This window comes from Halichoerus grypus, chromosome 10, assembly GCF_964656455.1.
Source record: "Halichoerus grypus chromosome 10, mHalGry1.hap1.1, whole genome shotgun sequence".
Lineage (NCBI taxonomy): Eukaryota > Metazoa > Chordata > Mammalia > Carnivora > Phocidae > Halichoerus > Halichoerus grypus.
In genome coordinates, this window is record NC_135721.1 from 28,900,108 (window position 1) to 28,913,343 (window position 13,236).

The 13,236-nt window shown below is 40.3% G+C and overlaps 1 protein-coding gene across 6 annotated transcripts in view; it reads left to right on the forward strand.

Annotated features, from left to right (window-relative positions):
• Positions 1-13,236, forward strand: part of CRIM1 (cysteine rich transmembrane BMP regulator 1) — a 183,664-nt gene that overhangs the window by 121,181 nt on the left and 49,247 nt on the right. The gene's annotated exons all lie outside the window — the stretch shown is intronic.

Here is a 13,236-nt window from a genome sequence, read left to right on the forward strand (position 1 = left end):
AAGCATCAAAAATTTTTCTTGGATGAATTTCATAATATTTTTATTTTCTCTGGTCGTTTAAAATAGCTTTAGATATTTCAAATAACATTAGAATGTTATTGTTGAGAGCGTCTTGTGAAACACATGATTAGAAAAACCTCTGCCTCTGATGTTACAGCTTCCAGCAGTCCCGGCTATTAAACAATTTCCCGTGGATGTGGCCTGCGAGGGGCAGGTTGCTCTTTATTTCTCCTGCTGCCCACTTCCCATACCTAAAAGAGCATTATTGCTAGGTGTCTCCTAATTTTCCTACGTAGATAATAATTGAATCTCATAGTTCAGACTTGGGCCTGCTAATTTTCATCTAATCAACAGAGGCAGGAAAACATAGTCTGGAATGCTAACTATGTGAATGAAAAATATTTAGTCATTCTTGAAATGATAGGAATGTTTTTCCAACAAGCTTAAATAAACACAATCTCTACTGAGACTGTGTTAAACTTTTTTTGGATAAGAGACAACTCTTAGGCAACCAAACAGAAGTTAATGAAGGTTATTAAGAAACATGCCCTTCAGAAAAGACTCATGGACTTTTAAAAGCGAAAGATTCCGTTTTCTTTATGGTACAGCCATCAACCCAGAAGTAGCCGAATTGGTTTTCTTTTAGCTTTTGTCAGCTTGATAGAATTCAACATTTTAACTAATAATCACATTGTCTAGCTTTTCAGAGATTGTCTGCTTTACCTAACTGTGACTCTGTTAGACCATCTTATTTTAGAATCCTCGTCTTCATCTCCTTCCACTGTTGACCTCCGTTCTAGTGAATGGATTGGTCTCAACACATCTGTCTTAAAGCACCTGACAGCCTTTTCATAGGAAGCTTGTTTGTTGATACCCATACAAGGTCCAGTGATAAAGTAGCGAGATTATTTTTAAACCTACCAAGATATACATATCCAAGTGAAGTGTTTTTCCTTTCAAAATAGTTCTATGGGAAAACTGCACAGCTCCTGCAGAAATAGAGTCATTCAGAATATTTTTGGTACTTCTCTGTTGAAACGGACATCGGAGCTGGTGGCCCATCCTTTTGAATGCCCTTAGCTTCTCAGACCCCTGACTTCCAAGGTTTATCAGACTCTAGGAAATAGAGTCATTCACATCTAAGTCTGGTGAAAAAAGTGGATGATCTAGTTCAGTAAAATCATTCAGAGGAAGCAAAAAGGGGGACGGTAAAATAAAGGCACTTTATCTTCTATGACATAGTAATTTGCTCTGAAAAGCAACTCCAAAGAGAAGTTTCAAAGAGAATTTTAACATGAATAGCATTTCCGCACAAGCATATAGCCTCTGAGAGTGAGTGCTTTTAGCCATAACACTTATTTGTAAGTATAACTCCTGGTGTATTTATTAAAAAAAAAAAAAAAAAATCAATTCACTTACAACATAGTGTTTTTTATGACTTCTAGGGCCTAGAAGCATTTATTTAAATGGTCATGTATTACAACATTTCGTGAAGTTACAGGTGCTCGATTCAAACATGTTTTCAAATAAATTAGGCTAAAATAATTTCCCTATAGAAATAACTCTTTTAAGAGGGGTGGTGATTCCTACGTGATTTATTTTTAATATCCTAGCTCTCTAACTCCACTTCTGGTGGTACCATTTTAAACTGTTTCAGTGTATGGTCTTCAGTTTATCTTATAAGAACAAAACGATTTCCCATTATTTAACACATGAGGGTTAGCTTCAGAGATTGTAACCCAGTGAATTGTTTTAGAGGCCCTCTTTAGAAGTATATTCTGTGCTGTGTCTGTCTGATTATTGAAGATAAAATGTCACTCAAGTGTATAAAATGTCTGCTGCAGTATTATTGTAAAAAACAAAACAAAACCAAACCCTGCAGGAATGAAAATGTCTGCTGAAGAGTGTCCCTTGGCCATCTGTGGCTCTTCCATTGGAGTTAGCTGCTGAGGGGGCAGGGAACTGGATCACACTCACATGTCCTCATCTCAGTCTGAGACTCCAAGATGTTCCCCGTGTCCATCAGCATGCACACTGGGACATCTATTACGGGGGGCTCAGCACTGCCACGTCTTGGTCCGGGGGTCCTACCATCAGTTTGATCGAAATTCAATAGGTAATAAGGGATAATGAACATTGAGTGCTTTTTTGAAATTTGTCAGAAACACGAGGTGATGGTGATGCCTTGGCATTTCACACATTTTTTTTTTTTTTTAATTCAAGTTGAATTATTAGCGATTCGACCATATTTGTACTTACCACTTATATCTACAGAATACGTCTTTACACATCAAGTGAATTGTACTTTCACACCTGAGAGATTAGCTGAATGTATCATGTTTGCTTGAAACAGAGCCCAATTCAGGTGACCAGACCACTGGAAACCACAGAATTTAATGCTGGTCACCAATCGAAAATAAGATTCAGGGCAAGACTCTAGCTCTTACTTTGCAACACCACCGTGAAGCACAATCAGGAATCCCCAAGAAAGTTCGAAGGCCAACAAGTAGTTGGTCCCTGGGCCCTCTAGGTTTGACTTTTCACCTTGGCTGCTGGAGCAGACTGAGAGCAGAGTCTGTGAGCCACGTCCCCAACCAGCCAGGACCTCACAGCATGCACTCTGGGTGCTGACCTCATCCCTGGCTGCAGTGAATTCTTTTCTACTTAAAATTTACCTTGGTCCTCTTTTCCTCACTTTAAAAAAGTATACATGCATGATATAATTTGAGGCTGCTTTGGATCTGCTTTGGAATCAAGCAAGGTATATTTAATGCTTATTGAGGTATTCAGTACCTACCATTTGCTTATGCGTGTGCCGTTGTATTTGGTCCTGGCACCATTACTTCGGCCATCAGTAGGAAGACAAGGGATGGTATTCTTTTTCACCTTAATTAGAAAGCTATTGCCCTGCACATCAGCTCACTTTCTAAAACAATTTAGGGACTGTCTATTTTATTAAAAATTTCATCTGAAAAAATGCTTAGCAATGATAATAAGCAGATTGAGAGGGAATGACACGTTCAGATCTTTTCAAGACCATGACTCTTTCATGCTTTCTGGGAACCAAGGTTTAGGAAGATTCCATGGAGATTTTAGGCCAGATTAATTCAGTAGAGATGCTCTACAGTCCTGTGACAGACACTGAGCACATTATTATTTGAGTGAGATGCCCCCAGTATTGTTGCTAAGAAAGTACTGGTTGAACTGTCTCTTACTGTTGACATAAGTCTTACCTGGTCCCACGTCTGAAACTAGGATCTGCTCATCAAAGACAGCTTTTAGAGATGGGTCTTCTGTATCCTCTTGCAACTTGAGAGTGGCAGGACTACTGGCAAAGCTACCAAAATATTCTATATATGAATGTAATGAGTTTGCCCTCCTCCCCAAAGATCCAGCAAGGCCCCCATCATGGGAGAGGAAGAACGGGGTCAGCCAGGCACACAGAACCATTGTTTCAACTCACACTGGATAAGCTGATTATGAAGAGATTTCTGTTCTCTTCGAGACACCACGGGCACAGTCAAAATGCGGAACAATGATAGCAGACTGCCACTCAGCAAATGTGAAAGGCGCCAGCGGCTGGTCACTAACACGCTCCAAAGCTTACCAGACCATATGAAAGGATGTCGTGGACCGACCCACATCCCAGATGCTTTTCATGTTATCACTGGAGATAGAAAAGGATGCTTAGGTTACAATGCACGGGGTTCAGAATGCCAAAGCAGTTGTCGTACCATTTATCAGCTGAACATTGAAGGCCTGCAAAAGGGCACATAATTCATTTACTCAGCCATCCTCTGAGACCAGGTCGAGCTCCAAGCAGGCAGGATAGTCATGACAACGGTAATTTTAGCAACAAGTCATATCCACGTAACACCTAGAGTTTGTCGTCCCCTCTTTCTGATCTGATTTGAGCCTCTCAGTGATATTGCGAGGTTGGAATAGTGGATATTCCCATTTTATAGAAGCCCGAAGAGGTTCAGCACCACATGTGAGATCATGAGGGAATAGGGACTCAAGCTAAATCTCCTGACCCCAAATCCATGTCCTTGGCATCGCTTCCCTTTAGACTCCCATCGTGAGAAGGGAGAGGGTGAGGAAAGTTAGGTTGGTCAATAATGAAAGTACTTGACCATCGTGACTCAGATTCAGAAGCCATTCTTGCTCCTGGCTCTATTCTCAGTGCTGAGACCCAGTTACCATTATTCTGACCTTTTTGTGGCCTGGCCTTTGATCCTGTTAGTTTTCCTGAGCCTCTGTCTGGCTCAGGAATTTGGACCTTGCTGTTTGACCTCCGGGAAAGCCCGTTGCGGCTGCCCAGGGATACGGGCCCCACTCGAGGGCATGTGAGTCGCTCTCCCCAGTTGTCTCTGTGCTCACACTCGCTCTCTGCCCAGCCTCATCCTCTCCAGGCCCTGGGCCCTGACCAGTGGCACTCATGTCCCCACTGAGGAAAATAAATGGGCTCCAGGTGCCGGGCACTGAGATGGACATCATCAGTGTTCTCCTTTGCATTCCTGTTTCGACTCATCCCTTTTCTCCTTCTGACTCTTGCCGGTCTTTGTTTCCATTACAAGGTAAATTTGCTGAGCCCTCGGCAAAAGTGCCCATTCTTCGTCCCCTGCTAGTTGTGTTGCTGAATTGAGTGCGTGCCCAGCTCTTTTCAGGACTATTTTAATAACACTTTATTCATTTGGCACCATCAGTGTATTGAGATAGTCCTAGAAGTGAATTCCCCAGATAATTGAAATTTGGGGTATCAGATTTTACGTTAAGAATCTTGAGGGAGACCTACAATGCTTTACATACTTGCCTGCCTTCTCAAGCCAGAGATACAGATCATAATTTCACCGACTTTAGGCAGTTGAGTATCATCAGTGGGTTTCTCATGGAGACTGCTTGGGTTTGGGCATTTTCGCTCAGTTTGTGCTATTATTAGAGAGTCCGGTTCACAGCAGCCTTCTGAACTAGCTTGCTGCTCGAGAGAAGCTCATTTATTGAATACCCACTATGTGTAAGGGACTGCTGCAGCAATGAGAATCCTAAGGAACTTACTGTCCAGTCCTCCAAAAGGTAGGAAATTAGAGATTCATCCTGTTAAGGACAATACTGAATGGGAGCCCTTCTTCATCAAAAAGTGTGCCCTGACTTTCCATGTTCAGGCGTCTTTGTTCTTCTTTATTCATTCATTTAGCACGACTGTGGGCCAAGTACTAGGCTTAGTGCTAAGGTTATAAACCATGAATAAACCATTGTTCCTAATGCAGGGACCTTTCCTCTCTGGTCCTCAGCCATTTTCCAGAGGGTTGGGTTGAGATACCAAAATTCTGACCACCTGACACACCCCAGTTCAAGATAGCTATTAAAATGTGTGTATGGGGCGCCTGGGTGGCTCAGTTGGTTAAGCGACTGCCTTCGGCTCAGGTCATGATCCTGGAGTCCCTGGATCGAGTCCCGCATCGGGCTCCCTGCTCGGCAGGGAGCCTGCTTCTCCCTCTGACCCTCCCCCCTCTCATGTGCTCTCTCTCTCTCTCTCATTCTGTCTCAAATAAATAAATAAAATCTTTAAAAAAAAAAATAAATAAATAAAATGTGTGTATGCATACACAATACATACAAATGTATTTATAAATGTGACCCATTATTTCTGGTTCCATCCTCTAGGAAAATGAACAATAAAAATAATGTAACAAAATATAAGACAAGTTTAAGATCCAAATTATTCTTGGAATCCAGTCATTTTGTGAGCTCTCTCAAGCTGAATTCTTGGAAAAAGATATCCTCTCTATAAAAAAATTCAATTTTTCTTTTGTGGTCTTTTAATAATAATCTCAGAATCCTACTACTGTCTTTTCCTATTAAATATGAGGTTGATAAAGGAAGAAAAATATCTCCAACAGCCAAGTTCCTTGGAAAAAGCATACAAAGTTAATAAATAGGTCTAAAGTAAATATATGGTCACTTCTCTATCTGACCATAAAATAATACAGATCTTGGGGACATTTTCACACCATTCATCTTTTAAAATAAAATAAAGAAACTGCTCTGTGATAAGTACTTTAAAAATTACAAGGATGTAGGTGTTGTTATGAGAAATATATACAAAGGAAAAAAGGATCACTAAGTGTGTAGTGGCTGAAAGAATTTGAAAACTCCAGCTGTAGATTTTTTTCCATGACTTCATGAGACTTTTGTACATACACATCCATACCCCATGGAAATCCCCACCTTCCAGATTAGGGGAGTTTTGCATCCTCAGTCTCTCTCTTCTCATCATCTACATGAATAGTTTCCCCTCTAGCTTCATTTGGGAAAATTTCATCTTTATAGTACTTCTCTTCCCAGGCTGTAATTATGTTGACAATTTGGTGATTTATTGGAATGGTTTTCTGACTAGTTCTGGTCACATATGAAAAGCCACTGTGGTAACAGAATGACATATGAAGACACAGTAAAGCAGATAAGCTATCTCCTTTGGTTCTGTCTTGTCCAACTTTATCTCCAGTTTTATGGCCCCCGGCCAGGCGCACAGTAACTGGTAGGCTTTGGGGACCTGATAGATTTAGCCTTAGAAAGTGAGTGAAACTTTGGAATTTTCCCACTCATTAGCTATTCACATGGCTTAACCAAACCCAGCTCCCAAATAAATAAATAAATAAATAAATAAATAAATAAATAATTTTTTAAAAATCTTAAGAAAGAGAATGCCTGAATTAGGACTGAAAAGAGAACATAATTGTTCATCTCTGTCTCTCAACAATCCAATAAGCAGGCTTGTGAATTTACAGACAAGAGCCATGTAACATTATGCAAACCATTATTGAAGTCCAAAAGGAGGGGTACATCAGAGACAGATAGTAAATTTCATGTATCTTGTTACTTGTACTTGAAATTTTTTTTAACTTATGAAAGAAATGTAAGAATGTATCTGCCTTAAAAAAAAAAAAACTACTTTTTCTAGAAATTTGCCTATAATAAGGTTTTTCCAGAAAGACTTCTCTTAGTGTGTGTGTGCATGCACGCACATGTTTGCACGCAGGTATGCTGGTAGGAATCAGGGGTGCTGGTAGACAGCCGCTGCCCACAGCCAGGCCCTCCAGCCCTGCCGTGCACCCAGGCCTCAGCAGGGTGAAGCAGCACTCCTAGAGATAATCGAAATCTGGAACTAGAGCTAATTACCCCCCTGTCGGAGGTGTTGCTTTAGACAGACCCAGGAGGGATGGCTCTGGATGTCTTCCACGAGTGCTTTTCCAGAATCACCCACCCATACTCAAGAGCTACTAATTGGCTGTCAGCCTTCCCAGGGTTGCTAATCAGAAAGAGTGCTTCACACCTTTCTCAATGGAGATAATTATAGTATTATTTGTGGGAGATAAACAGTTCATAGTAATCAAGGTAATGAGAAAAACTTTGTATGCATTATTTCAAAACCAGAAGTTCAGTGGAGTGATACAGATTAGACACCAAGTTAAAAGCATCTATTAGCATGTTCATTTAAGCTATAGCCCCTTGAAATATAAAAACTGGTGATTCTATAAATTATTTCAGGACCAAATTCACAATATTATTACACACTTTAAAATAACTGAAGATCAAAATATATTCTTTTTCGTTCTGTTGTTGTCCCAAATGTGTTAAGCTATCTGATATGATGATAGGACTGATATTAAAACTTTAAATCAGCATCTTAAAAAGGTTAAATTTGAGTTTCAACTTCTTCCCTTTCTTTTTGGAGAATTTTCTGTAAAATAACAAGCAAGAAAGTAGAGAGTTTAGATTTGCTTAACACATTTATATCTCCTGAATAATCAAATATATGTTATTTTATGGTCTAGTGCTGTGGCCTTGGAGTTAAAATAATGCTTTTATTTTAACTTTGTACTCCTGATCAAATTAACTGTGACCATAGGGCCTGACCATCTCCATTGAGTAGGTACAGTTGCTCCTAGGAAATACTTGAACATCAATGTAAAATACCGGTGGTGATCCTCAGAAACTTAGTTTCTGAGGCTCTCTAAATCTTGAAAAATATGAATGTTTTCCTGGAAATATTTTTACTGGGAAGGGCTTTGTTGGGCTTTCTACGATATGAAAAATAGTTATCCCTAAATTTTAAATAAATGTAAAATAAAAAATTAATATGTGTTTATGTTATTGCATGTTATAATAGGTCTCCTTCCAGCATTTTGTTCTCTAAGGCTTAGGATAAGAATCAGTGGCTGAACATCTGCACTCCTGACCCAATCCCAAGGGTTCTTGTAGAAATAGCTCTTCTGGACAGCGGCAGGTGCTCAGAGAGCCTTTAAAAATCATTCACGAAGACAGCGGGCTGAGGAGAGCAGCAATCCCCACTCAGATGCGGGGTAGGAAACAGCAAGCAAACTGCTGGATGTAGACGTAACAAACACCCATTTTTGTTCTTTATTGCTTCTAGGCTCAGAAAATATTTCTAGAATTCTTCTCCACAAAGAAGCTGTTCCAGGGTTCCCTTTAGAGATAGTTGTAGCCAAAGACAATGAATTCCTGCTGTTTCAAGCCTTCTTCCTTTGGAGGACATTAAGGTATTTCTTTAATTCCTCAGCTGATTCAATACAAGATGAGATGGAATTTCAGGCTGATCTTGTAAGCACTACCTCAGTGAACTTCCCCTCGCCAAATACCCACCTGTGTGCAAATATTTGCTCGCTCTCCTAAATGAGGAGACCTGAGACCTCTCCTTTGAAAAGGGCCCACTAACATGTCTCTGCCCAGCCAGTTTGAAGGGGGACAGTTTTCTTTGCTCCAAGCAACAGGCATCGTATACCATGATGCATCATTGTCTCCAAAAGTCTTAGCAGGACCTCTATTCAACTGATAATCCCCAAACCTGCCAAGGGCATAGCATCACCATCATCCTTCTAGAAAGGCATGTATTTTCTGGCCTATCATCTCAGTATCCTTTGTAATATAAGAGCATAGAAATGCAGGATTTACATGCGCATCTTCTGGTCTTCAGGCCAAGACTCATCAGGATATTCTCCATGTTCAGAACACCATTGCCCAGACCAAGTGTGAGCTAGTCACAGTCCCCGACACACACAGCTCAGGGTACTCTAACAAATAGCTCACACATTTCTCACATGTCGCCAACACTTCCTCGAGCTTCTTTATGTGTATGGCTTAGAAGTAATCATATTATGATACCACGATTCTAGATTCTTTAAAATACCTCTACCTACCCCAAGAACTTCCTGGGATAGAAACTTTGCAAACAGTCTAACTTTTGGTCGTTACTCTGTAAGGACTCTGAATGTAACATTGATTTTAAATGCTCCAATTCAGGATGGTATCAAATGTGTCTCGCTTTGAAGTTCATTATTAGGAATAAGAAATTGAATTGCAGTGGTCTTTCTTTCCCCAAACACTGCTCTGATGTTAGTAAGAGGACCACTTCTGAGATTACATGTGAATGTTTTGGACTGAGAGCAAACTCTCCTATCTGTTTATGATAATATCAGATCTTTTGCTAGATAATTCATAGTTGCATATTCCTGCTGTCATATTGTTCTTAGAGAAATCTAGCTATAATACAGAGAAGACCTCACAGGGCAGGACACCGAGCACTACAATGTTGAGAGAATGTTGGAAGGGAATAGAATGTAATGCATGACTTCAGATGAAATATTAGGCAGCTAGTTGTCTACAGATGTGTCTCTTACAGATCAACATTTCCTCCAGCGACCTAGGACAATGGCAGTAAGTACCCCCCCCCCCAAATCGTGCGTTACCACCACCATCAAAAGGCTTTTAAAATTTGTTCAGTTTGTACTCGTAAAGACAAACAATACTTGTTTGTTAAATGTCATAAAATGAGAGGACAAGTGTTAAAATACTTCTTAAAAACATTTAGATTTCTGGGCGCCTGGGTGTCTCAGTTGGTTAAGCGACTGCCTTCAGCTCAGGTCATGATCCTGGAGTCCTGGGATCGAGTCCTGCATCGGGCTCCCTGCTCAGCGGGGAGTCTGCTTCTCCCTCTCACCCTCCTCCCTCTCATGCTCTCTGTCTCTCACTCTCTCTCTCAAATAAATAAATAAAATCTTTAAAAAAAAAAAATTTAGATTTCTATATTGAATATATCACAGTGAAAGTTTTGTAGTCAGCCAACCTATTGAGGGGAAATTGAATAGTTCTAGAGTAAATTGACAATTCTCGTGAGCAAATGGTTTTATTGAGTTTTTCTGTGTTTTAATATTAAATATTGAGGGAGACATAATTTGAAATGTATACACTTCCAATTTCTCCCATCTAATCATAAATGAAGGGGAAATACGATTTTAAAGGTACAAAATAATTTTTTGTTTCTTGCCTTCTACCATATTATCTGAGACTTGGAAGATATCCAGTAAGACTTGTTTTATCTGAAATATTTACCAGCACCTAGTAAACAGCGCTTCTATGCATTTTCTTTTCATTTGTTACACTAAGCAAAAGGTATCATCCTGAATATTGTGGGAAAACAGGCTCAGTGTATCTCCTCTCCTGGAGAAATGTGTTGTGTGCTTGATGGACGTCTGTGACTGTCGACCTAGCTGATGAAGCTGTTTGGATAAGTGTGGGACCATTCAAGTCAGTGCTGTGGTTCTGATTCTCAAGCCACGCCATTTCTTTTTCCTTTGACTTTCTAGCCGGAGATCACAGTTCTGATTTTGTGCATTAAATGAAATAAGTATCAAAAATAGCATATGCAGCACTATCCTCTTAACAAATCCCTAAAATTCACCAAAAGTAAAATTACGTACTACCCTATGATTATTATGCATTTCCAGGATCGGTATAATCTGCCCAAATACATTTTTCCATAATACATTTTCTGAAGGCAAAAGTCATTCATGAACTTAAATGTCAGTTAAGAATACAAGGTTTTGGGGCGCCTGGGTGCCTCAGTCGTTAAGTGTCTACCTTCGGCTCAGGTCATGATCCCAGGGTCCTGGGTTCGAGCCCCACATCAGGCTCCCTGCTCAGCGGGAAGCCTGCTTCTCCCTCTCCCACTCCCACTGCTTGTGTTCCCTCTCTCACTGTGTCTCTCTCTGTCAAATAAATAAATAAAATCTTAAAAAAAAAACAAAACAAAACAAGGTTTTGGTCCATGAAAGGTGCTCAAAACTCTTCTTTACCCATAAGCCATTCCCTAAAGCATGGACATAGAGAGTTCAGAATCCAGCCCTGATTTTTGCTCTCATAACTCCAGAACGTAGACCTAGCTCCTTTCTCTGTGGGATAATCTATAGTGTGTTTACTTAAAGGTGATACAGGTCCTCTATTCTGTCTGACGTTTGTGGTTAGAATAATGTTGACAAAACATTGGCTGTCTTGTGGCTGAAGGCTGAAATGGAATCAGTATTTTGGGTGACTAATAACAGTAGTGATAAAAGAAAAACCATATAGGTTCGAAAACCAAAGATGTTTACAGTAAATTTTAAAAGAATGTCAGAAAGCAGCACAGCTGTATTTAATTCACGGCATCTTAAAACTTGCCTAAACTTAAACTGCTTTTGGATGTTTACAGTTACCTGTCAGAAAGGATACTTTAGTGATTGAAGGAAATTAGAAATTTTACAGCAGTGGAAAGTTCACATAAAAATCTCAGGCGATGTTCCTCACACTGTGTTGCAATAAAAATAGAGAATGTGCTATACCCTCTTCATACATATTTTTACACGGAGAGTGCTGATCAAAGCATCTCTTGAGTAAGTCAGAGTTGCCTGCTACCTGTGAAGAGCTGAATCATTGGCCTCTTTTAGGAGATGGATAAAAATTTAGAACTCTTGATCTTAGCAGTGGCAGCGAAAACACTTATTTTAGTCTCTCTTCCATGGTAACAGGAAACGAAACTGGAGAAGGCAGTGTGAACTAATGGATAGAGTGTTGGACGGGAGGTCAGGAACCTCTGTTCTGTTCTATTCCCAGCCTGCTACTGGGTTGCTATGTAAACTTAGATAAGCCAATCACCCTCTCTGCACCTCATGTTTTCCATCTGTGGAAACATAGGTAGAGACATTCGGTAGGAAGCTCTTCACAAAGATACTGTAACCAGCTTACTCTGAAGAAGTTCATAGTATCTTTTGGTTAAAAAGAAGCTACATAAATGTGTCAGTGGCCCTGTTCCTTTTGATGACACCCTGGCCACAGTCTTACGTTATGTAGGTTGTCGCTTATCAGTGCTACAAAACAAGGACCATTACAATGGGTTTTGTACTGCATGGAAACCAAGATTGTGACCCTGGAGCCAGAATGCCTGAGTTTGAGTCTTGGGTCCACCATTTACTAACTCTGTGATCTGGGACAGGTGAGCAATCCTATATTTCCTCATCCATGAAATGAGGAAAATGAGAGCACTCATCTCCCTGGAGTGGGATGAAGCTTGAAGGCATTATAAAGAGCACTGCAAACATACAGACCCGTAATGCACTTTACATAAGTGTGTAATTATTTTTATTGCCCAGGACAAATCTTCATTATTAACATGATAGTAAAGTAAAATATCACCTTTGGCACTGGGTGTCTTCTAGGCTTTTCTTCCCAGAACGGCCGCTCGCTCTTCCTGCTGACTGCTTGTGTCTGACCCTGCCACCCCCATAAGCCCTGGGCCCTGGGGATAAGCTCTTAGTCACTATTATCCATCATACCATCTGTAATAATTGAAGTAGTGTCACATAAAAGATAGGAAATCCAAGGGCGCCTGGGTGGCTCAGTCGTTAAGCATCTGCCTTCGGCTCAGGTCATGGTCCCGGGGTCCTGGGATCGAGTCCCGCATCGGGCTCCCTGCTCCTCGGGAAGCCTGCTTCTCCCTCTCCCACTCCCCCTGCTTGTGTTCCCTCTCTCGCTGTGTCTCTCTCTCTCAAATAAATAAATAAAATCTTTAAAAAAAAAAAAAAAAGATAGGAAATCCAGATTTCAGAAGAGTTGCAAAATGGAGAGGTAATTGACAGTTGGAAGCTATGTCCTGATTTTTACAGAGAATAAATGCAGAAAACATCAAGAGGAAATAGAAGAATAGTTAACAATTTACATGGAGTTGATTTAACCTCTCCTGTCTGCTTCCTTAGTGGTGACCATCGGGGGAAGTATTATGGGAGGGTACTAAGAAATACATAAATTGCTCAAATGTAAAGAAAAAGAGTTTTTGGATTTTCAAAAATCTAAATAAAAATCTTTCTGTTTCAGGGGTTAAAAGCATTAGGAAAGTATACAAGTTTA